Genomic DNA, 15,872 nt, shown 5'->3' on the forward strand with positions numbered 1-15,872 from the left:
ATCTTAATTGTTTAGCGCAAAACAATTTGTCAAATATTTTTAGAGCTATAAGCAAATGCAATGCATTTTTTAGAATATAATGTAACAGCTCTTCTTTATGGAGCCTTCATATATAAATATTTTCTAAAATAGTAAATGTAAATGCATTTCCTCAATGACAATTAAGATTATTATTATTATAACTGGTATTATGAAATAAAAAATAAAGAATTATATTAAGACATATTTATTTGGAAGCTCTTCAATATCATTCAATAAATGGTAAAATATACTGGAAGAAAGAGTGCAGCTTATTTGCTACTCAGAAAGACCTAAAATCATCTCTAATATTACAAAGTAACTTCATTTTTCTTTATATAACACAACAATTTCTAATAACAAACTACATTCAAATATTACATAGTATTCTTACTACTGGTACCTAAAAGTAATTCAACTATTATTTAATACAATACAACAAACTTGACCACCATTTTATTAACTCACACACACACTCTCTCCGTCACTTCCATGCCTTTTGTGAGCTTAAATGAACACTATTAACTCTTCATAATGCTTTAGTCTTTATATTGAAATATTCTCCCAGAATGAAGTATAGGCAATTAAAACAATTATTTTATAAGACACACATAAAATGTCTTATTTGATAAGACACATAAAATGTCTTAAATAATGTTTGTTTTTTCCATCATAAAAAGGAGGTGCAGTAGCTGAGTGATAAAGTGCTTGGAATTTGAATCAGGAGTCCTGAGTTCAAATCCTGGTTAAGACAGATCTTTGGGATGTGACTGAGTCTACCCATCTCTAATGGGTACCTGATATTAGTCGAGGAGAAACATAAGAAGTTTGTCATTGTGATAGCCAGATGTTACATCTAAAGCATTTCATGTGTCATTTTAGTCATGCATGTTAATCAATAACTTAAACTCTGCTAAGTCGTTGGTTTTCCTGGCTGATTCAGGCAACCCATTCCATTGTCTAATGGCAAAATGGAAGAAGGAGCACTTGTACAAATTTAATCTGAACATTTTTAAAAATATATAACCCATTTTCTTAAAGCCACAAAAATAAATATAACCCAAATATTTACAAATAAAACAAAAAAGCATTAAAAAATATCTTTATTAGTAAATTAAATGAAAGGTCATCATCCTATTATTTAATGCACTTAAAATTCTTTCTCTTTCATAATCTAGCTTTTTCCAAGGCATACTTGTACTGTAATAATCATTCTAAAGGAGAAGTCATTGTACTGTGTTACTTTCGTAGTTATTGTAGCATCTCAATTCAAAATGACGAGATACTGTTATTATAGAACTTAAAAGGTTCTCTTTCGCTAGTTTGCACTGTAGTAAAAAAAAAAAAAAAGCCACATAATGTAAGAAGCATTTCTTCATTATAAACTGAACAAAAATCTTGAATGAATAAAATTTATGTTAATACATATCACAATGTCAATAGTATGTAATGAATACAAAAATAATTATTTATTATTAATTAAATTTTAGCAGAAGTAAACAAATAATTATTGCTCATCAAACAAAATAAATAAATGCTGATTTCATAAAAGATTAAAGAAGCTTATCAAACAGAAGGCAAACTATATAGATCTAGAAAATGTCAAAAAATTAAACCAGCAAAAAAAAAAAATAAAATGTATATTGAAATTAAACACCAAACCCAAACAGTAGCAGGACAATGCGTTAAAAATAACAACCAAAAATAAATAAATACATTCTACTTCTCTAGATCACTAAAACAATCATTTAGATGAAGAAGATGGTCAGTAAGGCCAATAGAGACTAACTTTAACAAAGTTATCCCTTGTTTTTGTTTTGTCTGCTGTGAATGTACACTTTGGTTTCTTAGAGTTATAATGTTTTTTTGTTTGGTGTGAATGTACACTTTGGTTTCTTAGAGTTATAATGTTTTTTGTTTGGTGTGAATGTACACTTTGGTTTCTTAGAGTTATAATGTTTTTTGTTTGGTGTAATGCACAAATTGTAAGACAAATTTCCATACGGACAATAAAGATTATTATTATTATTAAATCGACCTATTGGACAACGAACGTGAGAGCATTGTATTTCAAAATCTGACCTATTGATGTAATGACTTATACAGTTCTAGAGTCTAGGTCTATAGAGTCTAGAGTAGATCTGACATTTGGTCAAAATGTAATTTTGAATTTACAATACTTAATATTGTTAACTAGTTATAAATCTAGTAACAATTAACAATTGTACTCTGACTCGTCAAGGCTCTACGCTATTTACCCGTGTTGATTAGAAAATGTTTTTTAGCTCTTTATAAACAAATTCTTAAGAACTTCATCCATTTTCAGACAAGCTGTTATGGTAGATATATTTTTTTAGAGTAAGAGATCATCACAAAATTATTTTATGTTTAATCATTTTACTTAAAATTATATTTTTAAGGGATTCCCACGTTGGGTTTTTTCTACTAGATCTAATGCAGTTTTATGTGCTACTTGCAGATGAGCCTACTGTTCCGCATTAAGCGGAACCGTCCCGCTAGAACAAAATTAATTAAAACTCAGATGTTACGCTGTTCCTCATTGGCACTTTTATTTTGTTCCGCGAAGTCTGAATTCCGACAAAATAAATCGTCATTATTTTTTTTATTAATATAAAATGTCTTTATGTTTACATTTCGTCCTATTGTGGCCCACATTTGGTTAAGCGCTAATGCTTCGTTTATTCAATGACAAGGGTCCTTTATAATCATGTCAAAACATTTTTCCGACATGTCTCTAACACATTGATTCCTAAGAAAAGAATATATTTTAATAAGGACAAGGATTTTATAATATGTCTAAATTCTAGTACGGACTTATTTGAAAACTTTGTCTTGAATGTAGATACATATATTTTGCCTATTTGATCTTCAGGTCTAGATCTAGATTCAAGTCGTAGTCTTCACTTAAATCTTGATCTAGATCTATCTATACATTTAAATCTATTCTAGATCAGATTTACATCTACACGAGATCCAGTAACTAGTAGATTTCGGCTGAATCTAGATATTATATTATTTTCTAGATCTAGATTATATTTAAAAAATAATCTAGAGTAGATCTAGAGTCCTAAAGTGTCTCTTTTTCTCTTTCTCTATCTCTCTGATAGATAATCTATATATAGATTAAGAAATGTATTCTATATCTAGAGTAGTAGATCTTGTAGTACTACAGGCTAAGTTAAGACAGTTAATAAGGTCTAAAATCAATTTGAATTAGAATATTTAGGCCTACTAAGAGGCTAAAGCTTACATTTTACATCTACAATATATTTTAAATTATTATACATCTGGATTGAAATTCTTGATCTATTTCTGAAATTTGTAATGTAGATCTAGATTCTAGATGACAACGTTAGATCTAGATATAGATGTGTATGTAAAAGGATTTTTCAAAAACTGTTAATTAAGGCAGTCAAACTGAAAACTCTTCATTTCGATTTCAAGCATTTATGGGACATAATTATGATACTTATATTACTTTTTTTCCCCTTTTTTTCTAATTCAAGCTCTCTCTCTTTCTCTCTCTCTCTCTTTATATATATATTGTATATATTTATTGTAGGCTAGGTGTAGATAGAAAAAGGGGATAGATACATTCTTTCCCTACGTTAGGACACTCACTCTTTCTTAGATGAATTGGTACAGTGGCATTGAACACTTAGATTAAAATCTACCAGGACAAGTGAATGGATCTTTACTTTTTGGGGGAACATGCTACTAAGCCAATCTATTTGTTTTATCAAGAAAATGTGTCTGTTTTAAAAACAAAACAGTACTATTAACTATTAAACGGATATATCAGATACCACTCACCTCTTGGTGTTCGCGGTATAAACAGCAATATTGAAATAATAGAGCCGTAGTAGCTATGAGGAGGAGGCATGAGACCATCACCTATTTCAACCATCATGGAGGATATTTCTCTTTCTTGTGAGACATGTATTGGAGTCACTACTGGTGGCGCCAGGATTGGATGTCACAGTGGACTAAATACAAGAGTTATTAGAAAAGTTGTCGTTTGAATCTGATCCATAGGATGAGGTACTAAATCGTTGTATTTTTAATTTGAGACATGAAATGTAAATATTAATGACAGAGCAATCAAAGCAAGTATCTCAAGCTGTAGCACTCACTAGGCTAGTATCTCAACCTGTAGCGCTCACTAGGCTAGTATCAGTGAAAGACTTCTGGATTTTCCTATTTTTTAAGACTGAAATATGTCTTTACGAAAATTCATTCCTGGGCGATGTGTCAAGTGCCCTGACATACCTGTAACTGGAAATGATTGACTTACAAAGTCAGACATTCCTGATTGATAAATTTCTAGCGATGCAGACAATTGATGATTATAAAAAAAGTAAAGTTCCCCTTTCAAACCTTGTGGTCTATGAGGCAGATGATGTAAAAGTCGACAGTTTCTGTGGCCCACGGTTAAAGAGGTTGTCATGTGACCAGAACAACGACCTTTACTTTTCCCCAACTAATATCAGGTATCCATTAGAGGAAGGTGGCTCCCAAAAGTAAAAATTCTAGGATTCGAGCCGGGTTCCCGATTCGGAAGCCAAACGCTTTACCACTCAGCCACCGTGCCTCCCAAGACTGAATAGAAGCTAACGTCATTCCCCTATTTAAAAAAGGAGAAAAATCTGCCCCTGAAAAGTACAAACCAGTCTCACTAGCCAGCATCGCATCCTGGAACATATAAAAGGAAGCAACATCATAAACCACTTGTCCTTACTCCATACCAACATGGCTGTAGGAAATATAGATGATAATGATGTCTTACGAGAAAGAAGGAGCCATACAAGGTAAACTTTGTCTTCCGAGACAGAAGGACTGAAAGAGTCATACAAGGTAAACTTTGTCTTCCGAGACAGAAGGACTGAAAGAGTCATACAAGGTAAACTTTGTCTTCCGAGACAGAAGGACTGAAAGAGTCATATAAGGTAAACTTTGTCTTCCGAGACAGAAGGACTGAAAGAGTCATATAAGGTAAACTTTGTCTTCCGAGACAGAAGGACTGAAAGAGTCATATAAGGTAAACTTTGTCTTCCGAGACAGAAGGACTGAAAGAGTCATATAAGGTAAACTTTGTCTTCCGAGACAGAAGGACTGAAAGAGTCATACAAGGTAAACTTTGTCTTCCGAGACAGAAGGACTGAAAGAGTCATACAAGGTAAACTTTGTCTTCCGAGACAGAAGGACTGAAAGAGTCATATAAGGTAAACTTTGTCTTCCGAGACAGAAGGACTGAAAGAGTCATATAAGGTAAACTTTGTCTTCCGAGACAGAAGGACTGAAAGAGTCATATAAGGTAAACTTTGTCTTCCGAGACAGAAGGACTGAAAGAGTCATATAAGGTAAACTTTGTCTTCCGAGACAGAAGGACTGAAAGAGTCATATAAGGTAAACTTTGTCTTCCGAGACAGAAGGACTGAAAGAGTCATATAAGGTAAACTTTGTCTTCCGAGACAGAAGGACTGAAAGAGTCATATAAGGTAAACTTAAATCAATGTTGCCGAATTAATTAAAAGAGAAGAAAAATGACATAGTTGTTGCTACTAGCGAAAGAAATTTGATATTAAAGTGTTTAAAAAAGTGAAAAAAAATCATATACCTTTTAAAATGCATAACTTATCAACACTAATTATATTGGTCCACCAGAGACATATTGAATTATTTATCCGTCATAGATGTAAGTCTCCATATTATTAAGTTAAGAAAGAATAAACAGTAACCAAAAAAAGAAGCACTTATTGTTTCAAAAAATCAACTTTCGTTGTTAAGAAATAAATTATTTGTTTTTTTTCACAATTTTTCTGAGATAGTATTTTTTATTTCCTCCCAGCTGTAAACATTTGTTCCAATTGTGCATTGACGCTTATTATTATGTATTGGACAAACAATAATGTACACTCCTCCCCTTCCCTCAGTACACAGACAATCAATGGAAAAAAGACACATTCCTGACTGGTGTCAATATAGATTTACCCAAAGGTCATGCTAGCAAGCAAGAGAAATACATTATTGATATAGTCGCTGACATTAAGAGATAGAGAGGTTTGTATGTTTCATAGAATATGTAGGAAGAGGTTTTATTGTAGGCTAGGTGTTTATAGAAAAAAGGGGATAGATACTAGCTAGGAGAGTTTTTAGATAGAGACTAGCTAGGAGAGTTCTTAGATAGAGACTAGCTAGGAGAGTTCTTAGATAGAGATTAGCTAGGAGAGTTCTTATACAGAGACTAGCTAGGAGAGTTCTTAGAGACTAGTTAGGAGAGTTCTTAGAGACTAGTTAGGAGAGTTCTTATATAGAGACTAGCTAGGAGAGTTCTTAGAGACTAGTTAGAAGAGTTCTTAGATAGATACTAGCTAGGAGAGTTCTTAGAAAGAGACTAGCTAGGAGAGTTCTTACAGACTAGCTAGGAGAGTTCTTAGATAGAGACTAGCTAGGAGAGTTCTTAGAGACTAGTTAGGAGAGTTCTTAGATAGATACTAGCTAGGAGAGTTCTTAGATAGAGACTAGCTAGGAGAGTTCTTAGAGACTAGCTAGGAGAGTTCTTAGAGACTAGCTAGGAGAGTTCTTAGAGACTAGCTAGGAGAGTTCTTTGAGACTAGCTAGGAGAGTTCTTTGAGACTAGCTAGGAGAGTTCTTTGAGACTAGCTAGGAGAGTTCTTAGAGACTAGCTAGGAGAGTTCTTTGAGACTAGCTAGGAGAGTTCTTTGAGACTAGCTAGGAGAGTTTTCGTGTTACTACTGAAATACTTTCTATTTTGTCTAGTTTTGTTTATAGAAACTGAAAATATCGATTCTGTAGCAAGCTGATATCCTGTAAGATATGATATGTCTAGATCACACTGCGTGACAGTAAATCTCTGATCATTAGAATATACCTTAAATCAATAACAAGCAAATATAGCCCTACATATAATATATGAGTATTCCTCGACTTTTTAGCTTTTTATCGAAATATTTCAAACACCATCAATTTTTTAATCAAGTGTTAAAAACTTATCTTAGAATCGAGATTAAAAGTCCTGTTTCAACTTTTACATAGATCGAATTACTGAAATTAATTTGTGCGAAAAACACAAAAATCAAATGGAAGTTTAATCTTGTACTTTGAAAAATGTTGGATTTAAAAAAAAAAACGTGTCGAAATTGCGAATAAAAAATCTTTTCGGTAAATTTTACCGCTGAGGTTTCGATCATGAAAGTTGTCCTAGGCACACGGAAAATAAAAACTGGTTAAATGTTCGTATCTTTTGTCCACGGCAAGTGGGAGAATGAGTGATTATGTCAGTCCATCTGGGCCGTTCTAAATATATTATAGATATGACAAAACAAAGAATTCATTAAGAAATCAGCTAATCGTTTGGTCATCGCTTCATAAGTTTGACTTTAGGCTAATGTTTTGATCTTTATTTGTATTGTTTTGTAAATCGCCATTGCATTGCTTTCAGGAAATATATCCCGTTTCTCTGTTCGGGTTAATATGTACTCTGGTACACTGCACCAGTGCAAATCTCATCTAGTCCAGGGTGGAGACATCTCTAGTATTAAAGTAAAAATTTAAATTTGAGCCCAAACCAAAATATTTAGGATATGGGTATACATTGTAAGTTATATGTCCAAAGTTATTTATACAATAGGAAAACCTCAGATTGAGAAAAGGTTGGGAAAAGGCGACTAGGAAACAAGTAGACCTATTTGGGTTATTCTTAAGAAAACAACTGCTCTAAATACAAGTAAAATGTAAGTCAGGTTTGTTTGTTATTGTTTTTACTTTTAGGCACGATTCCAATGTGTCATCTTTAAGTCGATCACTTAATTTCCAATGAATAAAGTTCATGCTTGAAAATGTTCCTGTTGATATGTTGCGCAAAGGTGCACGCGTTCAATATAATAAAGTATGATTCTCCGCCATGACACTAATGGTTGTTGTTTGTTTATTGCTGACTGTGAACCTAGATCTTAATTAACATGGTGGCAGCGGTGTATAAACGATCAAAGGTAATCATTAATCAGTATATAAAGGTTTATTGTTTGCAATAATAAATAGGCAACAATTCAAGGCTACGCCGTGCAATGGCAGCTAGAAATTTCCTTCCTGTACCCGAGCCGCTCGAGTGATGGCCGCTAATTGGCAAAAGTACATAACAAATCTGAGAAGACTAGCAAAAACGTGTAGTTTTGAACGCCTGGAAGATAGCTTGTTTGGGGACAGAGTAGTTCTTGGTATTAGACATGAATGCCTCAAAATGAAATTGTTACAAGATAGTAGTCTCACATTGGAAAAGTGCAGAGACATTTGCAGAGCATACGAGACCGCCAACAAACAGTTGAGACAAATACAAGCCAACCCTCCAATCATTGAGAAAGTATCAACACCCTCAAGAACAAACATTCAGAAAGGTAAATGCAGGTATTGTGGAAGAATTCACGAATACACTAAGGAAAAGTGCCCTGCATGGGGTAAAATGTGCCTAGCGTGCAAGGGGAGACATCATTTTGCTGTGATGTGCAAAAAGAAAGTTCAGCAGGTATCAGATGATATGTCTAACGATGAAAGACAGCTGCAGTCGGACACAAGAGATGATGTCATGATGGTAAAAAATGAATGGGTGATGTCTTTGAAGAACCACAAAACGAAAAGGATGACAGCAGTTATGACAGTAAATGGTCACGGTGTAAGGTTTCAAATAGATAGTGGAGCTGATGTAAACACCATCCAGGAAAAATACGTAAATAAGAATCAGATAGAAAAGGCAACGCAAAGATTACTAATGTGGAATAAGACTGAAATGAGACCCATAGGGAAAGCCACTCTAACGACGAGAAATGAGAAAACTGACGAAACATTTGAGGTGGAATATATAGTTGTACCAAATAATCTAGCATGCCTTCTAGGTCATGAAACTTTAACAAGAATGAAGTTAATCAAAGTCAATAAAGATAGGTTCATAGCATCAGTAGTGAATAACCAAGAAGAAGACTGTTTTCCAAAGTTTACTGGTGATTTGGGTGACTTGGGAGAAGTGTCTTTAAAGATTGATAGCAGCATTAAGCCCAAGGTTCTGCCGTGTAGAAAGATCCCTATTGCTTTACAAGAAAGAGTTAAGGAGGAGTTAAAGACCCTAGTGCAAAGAGGAATAATAGAACCAGTGATAGAGCCTACAGTGTGGGTGAGTCAGATGGCAATTGTGGAAAAAGCTAATGGAAAAATTAGGATCTGCATAGATCCACAAGCCCTGAATAAAGTTTTACTAAGGGAATTCTATAATCTTGCTACTTTAGATGACATATTGGCAGATTTGAACGATGCCAAAATATTCAGCAAATTGGATGTGCAAGAAGCTTTCTGGCATGTCAGACTAGACACAGCATCATCTAATTTGACAGCAATGATAACCCCTTTTGGTAGATACAAATGGAAACGATTACCATTTGGTCTGAAAGTGAGTTCAGAACTTTTTCAGAGAAGATTAAATCTTGCACTAGAAGGACTGAAAGGCTGTTTCAATTAAGTTGATGATATTATAGTGGTAGGAAGAAGAAGAACGAAAGAAGAGGCACTCAGAAATCATGATATTAACCTAAGAGAGCTGATGAAGAGATGTCAAGAAAAGAAGATTAAACTGAACCACGAAAAGTCTGTTTTTAGAACAGCTGAGATTAATTTTTTGGGTCATATTATTACAGAAGCAGGAATAAAACCAGACCCGAACAAAGTATCTGCGATTTTGAGTTTGAATGCTCCAAAAGATATTTCATCAGTCCGAAGATTCTGTGGCATGGTTCAATATCTTGCAAGATTTGTTCCAGACTTGTCGACAGATTTACAGCCCATAACAGAGTTGATCAGAAACAACACACCATTTGTTGGGTCTGATCAATGCACACCAGCTTTCAACAAGATAAAACAGATAATATCGACTCCCATTGATATATTTGACCCTAACAAAGAGCTTACGTTACAAGCAGACAGTAGCCAAAATGGGTTGGGAGCAGCGTTATTACAAGATGGCAGTCCAATAGCATATGCTTCTAGATCATTAACTGATACTCAGAAAAGATGGGCACAGATTGAAAAAGAATTGTTAGCATTGGTTGTTGGTTTGGAACGTTTTGACCAGTATACGTATGGCAGGACAGTTATAGTTCAGAATGACTATAAACCACTGGAAAACATCCTTCAAAAACCACTCAGTTCTGCTCCGAGAAGGCTACAAAGTCTAATGATGCGTCTTTATCGTTACGATATCCAGTTTCAATATGTCAAAGGCAAAAATTTGTTCATAGCTGATACTTTGAGTAGAGACCCATCAAAGGAAAAGAGTGATATCCCTGATGTTTGTGTCAATACTGTGGAACTGGCAATACCAGATGCAGTGCTGGAGAAAGTCAGAATCGAGACAGAGAAAGATAGAACAATGCAAACACTGATTCAGTATATCCTAAATGGATGGCCAGACAAACATAATAGTTTACCTGAACTCAAACAATATTTTTCGCTAAGAGACATGTTAACATACGAAGACGGACTCCTGTTGAAAGGAGAACAAATAATCATACCGATATCACTTCGCAAGGAAATAGAAGAAAAACTCCATGCAGCACATCTGGGAGTAGATTCAATGAAAAGAAGAGCAAAAGAAACAGTTTTCTGGCCTGGATTATCAGCTCGAATACAGGAAATAGCCAACTCATGCTACATTTGTCAGAAAAATAAACCAGCAAATCAGAGAGAAGAATTAATACATCACGAAATAGATTCTAATCCGTGGGACAAGATTGGAATTGATTTATTTCAAATGTGTGACCAACAATATCTAGCCATAGTGGACTATTATTCAAATTTCATAGAGGTAGAAAACATGCAGTTGACAACAACACACGCAATTATAAAGAAACTGAAAGTTTTATTTGCAAGATATGGGGTGCCCAAAGTTTGTATATCTGATAGCGGACCTCAGTTCACATCGGAATATTTTTCCAAATTTATGATGGAATGGGGAGTGACTCATTTGAAATCTTCTCCAGGACACCATCAATCCAATGGAAAGGCTGAGTCAGCAGTTAAAATTTTGAAGAACATAATGAAGAAATCTAGAGAATCAAAGTCAGATGCTTATGAAGCTCTTCTGGAATTTAGAAATACTCCAAGGCAAGACACAAATCTAAGCCCAGTTCAGATGTTTTTTGGTCGGATGACTCGAACACTGATACCAAACAAAAGGAGTAACATTAAGATTTCTACATGTCAAGAGAACATTATGAGAAGGAAAGAAAAACGTCAGATGAGTGTAAAAACATCTTATGATAAGAGGTCAAGAAATTTAAGTCAGCTGAAAACTGGACAGATGGTCTATTTCCAATCTCCTAATGACCCTACATGGAGACGTGGAAGAATCCAGTCTCAAGTCAATCAGAGAGCTTACATTATTCGAGGTGACAATGGTGCAGTGTACCAAAGAAACAGAGTGCATATTAACCCGAACAGAGAAACAGAAGAAGATATATTTCCCGATACTGATAACAACATACAGGACAATAGAACTCAGGATCAACACGTTCGCCACTCATCAACTCATCATTCCCTGCGACCAAGGGATCAGTTGAAGAAACCGACAAGATTCAATGACTATGTGTCTTAATGAACTAATGAATGTTGATTTTTAAATGTGATATGTTTCATATTGATTGAAGCGTATACATTTATGTTATGTTTAGTTGTTTATGTTGTGGTTTTGTTTTATTTTTTTTTTCTATGATACTCCCCGAAATGTTTTATTTTTTTTTTAAAGAAAAGGGGATGTTGATATGGTGCGTCAAGGTGCACGCGTTCAATATAATAAAGTATCATTCTCCGCCATGACACTAATGGTTGTTGTTTGTTTATTGCTGACTGTGAACCTAGATCTTAATTAACAGTTCCCATGCCCCATATGTAGACAACCAAACAAGAAAAACATAAAAATACTTTTTTTTTTTTTAAAGTTAAAACCTTTTTTATCTTTTAGAGTGAATTAGTGAATACTTTACTCTTACTAACTAATGAATGTTAGATTTAAAAAAAATAAATTTTTGTTTTATTTCGCACGAACCTGGTTTCATAGCTCAGTTCTATTCAGTACAGCATCTTTAAATGAAGAAAAGTCCATGATTAAAAAACTTTTTCATCCAGGATGTAGGCCGCTTTCATTTTGCTACCACGAAAACTAATCCCACATTTCCCAATAATTTTAAAAACAATGCGTTCCATTTCTACTATTTCTAACTTGATCACGTCTCAAATTCATCTGATTTGAAAAAAAAAAAAGTTTTGACATCAGCGACGTTCGCTCTTAGAAAATATGCTTTGGAACATTTTAATGGCCATCTAACTGTCCATGTTCTTCTATTCTTTGATGATCATGACATCTATCATTGATAAACATGACATCTTTCTTGCCTTCAACAAAACGCATTTTTAGCGGCCCCCGAAAAGGAAAAAGACGCTATTAGTTTTGTGTGAATGTCTGTCCGTCTGTCCCGTTTAAATTTCGTAAACTAGAAAAGATATCGAAAATCCGACATCTTAATATTTTAGACCATTCAAAGTTCTGATGCAACGGCTACTTTTTTCTTTTCTGAAAGCGAAAAATCTACTTATGCAAGCAGTTTTTTTTTCATAAAAATACACCACTTTTACAACTATTAACTATTAAATACTCAAACACTTGACGCTCTATATCAGGGGAGACTATAGTTTTCCATATTTTTAACACATTTATGCAAACGGTTGTAGATTTTTTGTCAAAAAATTTTGATGTTATATTTGTATTGTTAAGTTATGTCAGTTCTGTTATATTAATTACTATATTTATACAAAAACAAATGTTTACAATTTTTTAAAGAGAAAAAACTATTTATTATGCATTATAAGTTAGACATAATTTAAAACGAATAGTAATTTTGTAAACTTCGAGTTCTTGTCCATTTTCCATGACCATGCAGCATTCCATAATAACCCCCATTCTTATCTGTCATTTGTCCTTGATATAATTTCATTCGGATGTTCTTTCTGAAAATATTGAAGCCTGCCTGGGTGGACATTTCGGGTTGCCGATTTTGAGTTTGTGTTTCCACACAAACTGTCTTTGAAACATTGTTTTTATTTCACTTGGCCAATGCCAAACCAACACTATAGAATAAGTCCATATTTTCTTGATTGAAAGTTAGTTGCCCAGCCACCCAGACTTGTCTTTGTGTCGAAAAATTTCAGTGAAGAACTTTGAAGAGATGTCCAGTTTCTGGCATCTTATAGTTTAATGTCTCTGTTACTACCGGATCAGGTCGTCAGATTCATCATGCTTTGGTGTCTCCTTGTCAGCTTATCTGGCTTATCATAAGAAATAACTAGTATAGTGCATTTTTCCATTTACACTTTATCGTCAAGATTTAGTCTTTCAAAAACATCCATCCAGACCAGGGACACTACATCCCATGGAGGGCTCTGTCTTTTTTTTTTTTTGCCGGTATAGGCCTACAATTTTCGCTCCTCTGTTTTCTAACATTCTTTCGACGTGACCCAACGTAGTCTGTTCTTTTTTTATTTCTGTCACTATCGGTGGGTCTTCATACAATTGATATATCTTATGCAGGGCCGCCGCGAGGGTTGTGGCCGCCTGCGTGCGAAATTAAAAATGCTGCCCCCTTATTTTCTTTTGATTTAATGCCATTTTTTTGTAGACCATTCCATTTTTTCCTTTCATATTCGCCCCGTTGTTGTATCCCTCAAGTACAACTAGGAACCATGCACCAGGAACACTATCGGATATACATCTTGGTTCTTTGTGGTAAGCATAAAGGTCTAATCTCGTTCTGACTACTCGCTTATGCTCCTATATTTGCGACGATTATAATTGATGAGCTGCATGTAGGTATATTACAATGAACAGTGTAAATGATCATGATCTATAAACGATTTCTGGATAAGTTTGACAGCTCAACAGTATTACATAGACTGGATGTGGAGATGTTCACTTCTGTGATATTGGTTGTCGAAGAAAAGTCCGAAAAAAAACACAAAAAAAAAGCTCGAACTACAAAAGCCATTGACAGTGAAACTTTTTTAACGTTCTGTACACTTTCATAATAATTATCACTATTGTATTTTGGAGAGATGTGCATTGTATCCACAATCATCTGACATACACAGATTCAGAGTTGCCTACAATTTTATCCAACAAATGAAGCAATTCAGAGCTGAATATTTTTCTTGAGTTTATTACAAAGTAAATAATCCAATGTACAAGTCACAATGACTTGAAATAAAAAAGAGTAAGACAGTGTTTCTCACATTCCCGGGCAACGACTCCCTAGATAACAATGTTTTCGTTCGAGCCCCTCTAGAAGCTGGAGCCCAGAGGAATGATGTGGGATTCCACAGTGAGGTCGTTAAATTTTTAAAGAATGTAACAAATAAGAAAAGAAACTTAGTCATAATTTTTAGGTTTTATTTTTCATTTCTATTATTTTACACTGTGTATAGTGACGTCATGACATTTCACTAAAATGTTGCTGTTGTTGTTTTCGGGAATTGTGTTGCCTACGTCATTTTTAAGCGTTGTCAAAAGTTCTTTCTAGAGGTAGAATTGAAGATTCGGTAGGTTTCCGCTCAAGTCTGCAAAGGGTCTGAACATTTTTTTTCGCCGGTTGTTGGCTTGTAGCGCCAACAGTTAGTACAACTAAACCGATGTAGGCGTTTTATACGTTTGAATCAATACACTTGTGAACAAAGACTCAATGTAACTGTTATTATTTACAGAATTAACTTGAGATGAGACATAGATCTAATTGTAATGAAATAAACTGATTTTTAAACAAAATCTAGCTCACAACAAAAATAAAGTTTTTACTCTTTCATGTCTTAAGATCGTCTCACATTTGTACTTGGTAGGCTACGCTAATTTCATCAGTGTCACTGCATAACCACCAATCAACCGCTTAACCTCTTCTCAACGCCGCTTAGGAAACACACTCCATAACATCCCTTTTTGTCAGGACGTTGCGCCCTAGCCCCTCCATATGAAAGGAACTAGAGCCCCCCCCCCCGTGAAAATGTTTTTAAAATTGACTTTAGATAATATATCTACTTACAGTGCAGGCTATTCAACTCAAAACAAATATTACAAACAACCCGCGAAAATTCAAGGTCAGAAATGAGTAGGCCTCTATGGAAAAACTCGTGGGAATCCCTCGCACGCTGCTTTTTTTTTTTTTTTTTTAGTTTCCAAAATAATTTCTTATTTACGAATATCGTTTATATTTTCGAATGATAATGGAGTAATTAGAATTTATAATAATAATAATAATAATCTTTATTATCCGTAAGGAAATTTGTCTTACAATGTGTGCATTACACCAAACAAAAAACATTATAACTATAAGAAACCAAAGTGTACATTCACACCAGACGCACTCATAATTTACATGTGACAAAGTTTATACCAGATTGTTCTTATTTAATGATTTGATTGCCAGGGGAACAAAAGAGTGTTTGTGTCTGTTTGTCTTTGCTATCGGTGTCTTGTATCTCTTTTGTGATGGTAAAATCACAAAATCCTGACACAAATATAACATATTTAGTATTTTTTTTTATTTAACAAATTATTTTTAAAAAATATCCTTGAAATAATGATTTGGCCACCCCCTAAAGACGGCAGCCTGCGTGCAATGCACACATTGCACAATAGGCAGCGGCGGCCCTGATCTTATGGTTAGTGGGTGTCCTCCACTCGGTTTCATATTTCAAAAACATTTTTTTTCTGTGTAATTTTTTTGTAAGCC

General features: G+C 34.4%; 1 long non-coding RNA gene across 2 annotated transcripts; it reads right to left on the reverse strand.

The window, feature by feature from the left end:
- Window positions 1-210: 210 nt before the first annotated feature.
- LOC129925241 (uncharacterized) lies at window positions 211-6,126 on the reverse strand. Of its 2 annotated transcripts, none has more exons than XR_008777059.1 (3): window positions 5,657-6,126; window positions 3,853-4,314; window positions 211-1,346 (listed from the first exon to the last, which is right to left on the reverse strand). It is a non-coding gene; the product is annotated as an uncharacterized LOC129925241 (long non-coding RNA). The 2 variants fall into 2 exon arrangements; XR_008777058.1 differs by having other exon boundaries at window positions 3,853-4,731.
- Window positions 6,127-15,872: the final 9,746 nt, after the last annotated feature.

Source organism: Biomphalaria glabrata, chromosome 3 (assembly GCF_947242115.1).
Source record: "Biomphalaria glabrata chromosome 3, xgBioGlab47.1, whole genome shotgun sequence".
Lineage (NCBI taxonomy): Eukaryota > Metazoa > Mollusca > Gastropoda > Planorbidae > Biomphalaria > Biomphalaria glabrata.